The sequence below is a fragment of the Pan troglodytes genome, chromosome 5 (genome assembly GCF_028858775.2).
Source record: "Pan troglodytes isolate AG18354 chromosome 5, NHGRI_mPanTro3-v2.0_pri, whole genome shotgun sequence".
Lineage (NCBI taxonomy): Eukaryota > Metazoa > Chordata > Mammalia > Primates > Hominidae > Pan > Pan troglodytes.
Window position 1 is genome coordinate 177,803,379 of NC_072403.2, and position 5,851 is coordinate 177,809,229.

At 46.9% G+C, this 5,851-nt stretch overlaps 1 non-coding gene across 1 annotated transcript; it reads right to left on the reverse strand.

Moving 5' to 3' along the window:
* Positions 1-5,408: 5,408 nt before the first annotated feature.
* On the reverse strand, positions 5,409-5,512 carry LOC112209585 (U6 spliceosomal RNA). The gene has a single exon (XR_002944421.1). It is a non-coding gene; the product is annotated as a U6 spliceosomal RNA (small nuclear RNA).
* Positions 5,513-5,851: the final 339 nt, after the last annotated feature.

Genomic DNA, 5,851 nt, shown 5'->3' on the forward strand with positions numbered 1-5,851 from the left:
TAGAGACGGGGTTTCACCGTCTTAGCCAGGATGATCTCAATCTCCTGACCTTGTGATCTGCCTGCCTCGGCCTCCCAGAGTGCTGGGATTACAGGCGTGAGCCACCGCACACGGCCCGTTTTAACTTCCTTTAAAAATACATTGTAGATTTTTATCTCCTCTTTGCAATCTGAAATGCTTTCTGGTGAGGCAAGGATGGGCTCAGGCCCTGTTTCAGTCATCCAGTGCGAATTGCCACGGCCTTGGTCATTACAAAGAGAGAGTGCCGCACACGTGAACTCAAAGTCCCCGAGGCTTGAGAACCGCCTTCTAGACCCGCACACTCAGGGTCCCAGCCTTGCAGTAAAACCACAAAGGAGCAGATCACGAGTGCCCGTGGGGTTCAGACTCTGGGGAATCCCTCCCTTCTAGCAGAACTCACACCTCCAGGGCACCTGCAGTGTGAATTTACACAAGTAAATGAAGGAATGACTGGGGAAATTTTCCCAGTTACCGTGCATTAAGAGTATGCTTGTTTCCATAGGGAGTGACCAGTGACTAGGAGAAATAAAGCAACTACCTTCAGAAGTGACGTAAGGTTTAATTCCCAGTTAGACAGTGGCATGTGGGGCTTAGCAGTGTCCGTTTTCACAAGTGTGTCGGGAAGCTTGCTTGCACTACAGAGGATTATTAGATTGGGAAATACCCCACAAGATGCTCAGAAGAGCTGGCCTGTGTGCGTGGCAGCAAAGGCTCGGGACCAGGAGAGGAGGGAGGGTGGCTGACAGATAAGGTTTGACGACAAAGAAGATCATTGGAGGAAAGAAGACCAGACCTACCGCAAACACCGATGCTTTCTAAAAAAATGTTCGATCCAGTCCTCTCTCTCAGGAGAGAAACAGGACTTCTGTGTGTAGTGTGTCTGAGTGTAATTATCAACTGGTGTTTGCAGATCTCTGTATCTCTATTCTTACACTTGGTACATTATTAACAGAAGAAAACTGAGGTCACAGAAGTTTGAAATGAAAGATTATATGACAGTCAATTATAAATAATTTCTAAGTCCTATGTATAGCAATTAGAGCGCTTTATTGCTGAGGAAGATTTTTGATATGTCATAAGTATTTTGGATTGAAACACATGTCATACATTACAAAATACTTTAAGCCTGCCTTACTGAGGTGTGGTTGATGCATACACTGCCCATGTATAGGGAGGGCAGCTGTGTGAGCTCTAATACATGAATGTGCCCAGGAGACCACGACCACCACAACATTCTGAGTAGTTAGAGTTGTGTGGAAACAAAAACCAAAACCAACCAAATGGCAGGGGTCCCCTAATGCGTATCTGCATTTGGAAACTCCTGGGTACCACTGGGCAGCTCAGTGTTCATGCCTCATACACAGAACCAAGCTCTGCGTGGGCAGTCAGGATTTCCTACTGACGCCCACCCCGACCCGATGGGAGCCTGCAGAGGGGGTGGCGTGCCGTAGACACTCCTGCCCTCTGTGGGGAAAGCGGGGAACAGGAGTCACAGGTTTGCCATTTGTGAACCTCCAGGCCGCCAGTCCTGTGAGTCTGATCATGTACACTCTGTCACATTTCCGTACATTAGAATGATTTCTGAATCTAAACACCGAAGCCAAGCTTTCTTTCCAAAATAAGAGGAATAGACAGAGATCGACACTCAGCTGCAGATCAAAATAAATTCAAGGCTGGTAGGTGATGTGGCAACCCCAGGGGCTGGGCTGGGGCAGCCAGGGGAGGGGATCCCCCTACGCGAACCCAGGCACAGCAACCCCATTCGCAGCCCATCCACAGGGGTGTCCCAGGGTTAGAGCCTGGAGGGTGCCAAGGAGTGAGTTTCAATCAGGGAAACAGGAACCAAATAGCAAAGAAGATAAAAATCCATGAATCCCTGCCCTAAAGAAACAGGAGTCTGTGCAGCCAGTGGATGCACCCCCAGAGTCTCAGGCAGGAGGAGAGTGACTGTTCAGTGGACAAAGTGGTGGTGGATTGTGGCCCAGTCCCAACCCACAGCGACAGAAGAACGTGTTGAACCTGGGGACAACGGTCTGGGGCTCCACCACTGGGGAACACCCCCTTCCCCAGCCCAGGGCAAGTAGAACCCCCCTCAGTGGGTTGTTCCCCTTGCTCTCCGCAAAGCCCTGAGGAGCACAAAGACCCGGTGTGAACTGAGAGCTCTGGGTGCACAGAGCAGGGCAGGATTGCCTGGGCAGGAACCCACGGGCCGCGAGGGTAGAGTATTGGCTCAGCCTGCAGGGACGGCCGCCCGAGAACCCCCGAGGGACGCCGCAGTGCAGCAGGGCTCAGTGACCAGGTGCGGCCGGCGCTGCTCACACTCACGTGGGCTGTGCACCCAGACGGGCCTGCGCCCTCATTCACTCGCAGCAGGTGGCAAGGCTTAGGGACATACAGGTGACACACAGGTCTGGGATAAACAATCATATTTTTATACAGATGAAAATCAGGATTTAAAAATGTTTAATAGTAAGATAAAAAACATTAGTCCTAGAACCATACGCTGCCCACACACTCAAAAATCAGCCAACAGAAGTGGTGTGTGCATCAGCTGAGCACTGTATAAATTCGAGCCAATGTTGTATTTAGATTTTTTATTTCCCCCAAACCGACCATCCAGCAGGTTCCAGGAATGCTGTGTTTTGGGTCGGCGAAAAGACCACATTCCCCCAAAGGAACCTGTAGGGAAGTAATAGATTCCAAGGGAATGAAGGGGAGAAGGAGGAGGGAGAGGCGAAGGGAGACACGCACCCATGCACGTGCATGCACACATGCACACACGTGAACACACGTGCGCACACACACAGACTCTCTCAGTGTGTGAGGGGCTAGTGCATGGATAATGGATCAGGTGGTTTGTCCAGGAAAGAAGACAGCATGTTACCTGCTGCATAGAAAGCAAAGGACCCTCAGTCACTTGACAGTGGGGGGACGTCCCTCTTCCGGGCACCGTGGTCAGAAGGCAGGGGTTAGACCCTAATTTCCCGTCTGTGTGTCCTCTCCTGTGGCATCACGAAAGTTACTGCTGCACATTACTTTCTCCTCAGCTTTATTCTGTCCTACCAGACAGTCAGGTCTCCTCTTCTCATTTATACCCTGCCTGGGAGCTTTCTGCAATAGTGAACGCAGGTTTTTTGCCCACGGAAGCCTCCCCTCCGGCTCCTGCACTAAAGTACCCCTTACACGTTGAGGATGAACAATTAGAACGGAGCTGTTCTGACAGAAAGACCGCCTCAGAGTGTGTTCTACCTGGCAGACTGGATGAAGCCCAGGTGCCAGGGCTCAAACCCCGGCCCCAGCTGCAGAGGTCTCTGCTCTTGGAGTGAGAGGCCTTCTGGGTGCTAAGACAAGGAGCTCTGGGTTCCGAGTCTCCACAAAATTCACAAATTATTGACTCATAATTGATTTGCTGATGAATGCACAGTATGATTGCTTTACAGCATCTTCCTCTCTTTTCTTCTCTAACTCGCCCATGCATACTGCAGGGCCATGCAGAGAGGACACTTCAAGATTAAATGCAAGCCGCCTGGGCCTCCCAAGGAAGTGAGATCCAATGTGAAGGATCTGAAACTGACTGCACACCTTATCTTCTAATAGGAAGGCAGAGGCAGTGGTATCATTTGCTGTAAGCATGCTTTAAAGGATTTGTTCTAAGAAAAAGATATTGGAGTTGATGATTAGCACCATCAGTGACTTGGGAGCAGTTTCAACGGAATACTGGAGAAACGAGCCTGTTTGGGAAGAGCAGAGTGAGGACAACATTTGGATGAAGGATTAAGGCGTAAAGCCCTGAAGAAGAATGGAAGACCTTTATTTCCCCCCACATTTAGGAAAAAGGGGTCATGGGTGTGGATCAAGAGAATTCTGTTATGAAGAAAAGCAAGGGAGAGGAGGAACTAAGGATGGCTCTGAGTGTCTAAATGGAATGAGATGTCTAAGAACCAAAATCTTTTATTTGCAATGGCTATTCTTGATTTTTAAAGAAAATTACTTTTAAAATCATGGTAAGAACATACATAAAATTCATCATTGTAAGCATTTTAGACTGTGGCATTAAGTACCTTCACACTGATCAGCCGTCACCACCGTCCATCTCCAGAACACTTTTCATCTTGCAAAATGGAAACTGTGTCCCTATTAAACACTAATTTCCCATTCCTCTCCCCTCATTTTCTGAAAACCACTATTCTACCTTCTGTTGCTATACAATTGACTTCTCTAGGTGTGTCATGGAAGTGGAATGCACAGTATTTGTTTTTTATGTGACTGACTTATTTCACTTAGCACAATGTTCTCAAGATTCATCCATGTTGTAGCCTGTGTCAGAATTGTCTTCCTTTTTAAGGCTTAGTAATATTTCACTGGATGGGCACACTACAATCTGTGTATCCACTCCTCCACTGAGGGACATTTGACTTGCTTCTACCTCTGGGCTTTTGTCATAATGCTGCTATAAAAATGTGTACAGGCCAGGCACAGTGGCTCACGCCTCTAATCCCAGCATTTTGGGAGGCAAAGTGGGTGGATCACCTGAAGTCAGGAGTTTGAGACCAGCCTGACCAATATGATGAAACCCTGTTTCTACTACAGAAATTAGCTGGGCGTGGTGGCTTGTGCCTGTAATCCAAGCTACTCGGGAAGCGGAGACAGGAGAATTGCTTGAACCTGGGAGGCGGAGGTTGTAGTGAGCCTAGATCATGCCACTGCACTCCAGCCTGGGCTACAGAGACAGACTCCGTCTCAAAAAAAAAAAAAAAAAAAAAAAAGTGTATAAATGTCATTTTGAAATCCTGCCTTCATTTCTTTTGAGTATATATCCAGAAATGGAACTGCTGGATTATTTGGTAATTCTATGTTTAATCTCTTGAGGAATTGGCAACTGTTTCCTGCGATGGTTGCACTGTTTTACATTCCCACCAGCAATGCACAAGGGTTCCAGTTTGTCTGTCTTATTTATTGTTTTGTTTCAATCACAGCCATCCTCATGGGTGGGGAGTGGTAATGTCTGCGGATGTCGAGCTGCTATTCATGTGCCATCTTCTCTGGAGAAACATCTACTCAAGTCCTTTGCCCATTCTGAATCAGGATGTCTGGGGTTTTTTTGTGGTTGTTGAGTTGCAGGAATTCTTTACATAAGCTGCATAACAATCCCTTATCAGTTATATGACTCATAAATATTTTCTCCCGTTCCGTGGGTTACCTTCTCACTCTGTTGATTGTGTCCTTTGACGCACAAAAGTTTTTAATTTTGATAAAATCCACCTTATTGTTTTCTTTTGTTGCCTCTGCTTTTGATATCATATCAAATTCCCAAATTCAAAGTCTTGATGCTTTTTTCCTATGTTTTCTTCTAAGAGTTGCATAGTGGTCCATTTCAAGTTATTTTTAAAAATGTGTCATACTTCATGAATTTGCATGTCATCCTTGTGCAGGGACCTGGTTAATCTCTGTGTAGTTCCAATTTTAGTAAATGTGCTGCCAGAGCGAGCACTAAAAGAAAATTCTTGAAAAAATACATTATCATAAATAGATGAAAATAAATTTTGTTTATAACACACTGTCCCAAATCCCCAGAAGAAACAAAGGGTTTATGCTTTAGAGAAACTAAACCAGACGGACTCTGGACTCAGACACACTGTGTGTAGTGAACGGACGAGGGTCTAGATAGAACAGGATGCAATGAGAATCAACATATCTGACTGTGAAGCACTCCTCTCCCCCACTGATTGCCCCAACCTCCCCGCTCTCTTCCTGTCCTAGAATGCAGGCTTGTGTGTATATACCCGAACCCCTACCTTTTCCCCCTGGACGAGACACAGGAGAGTGTTTC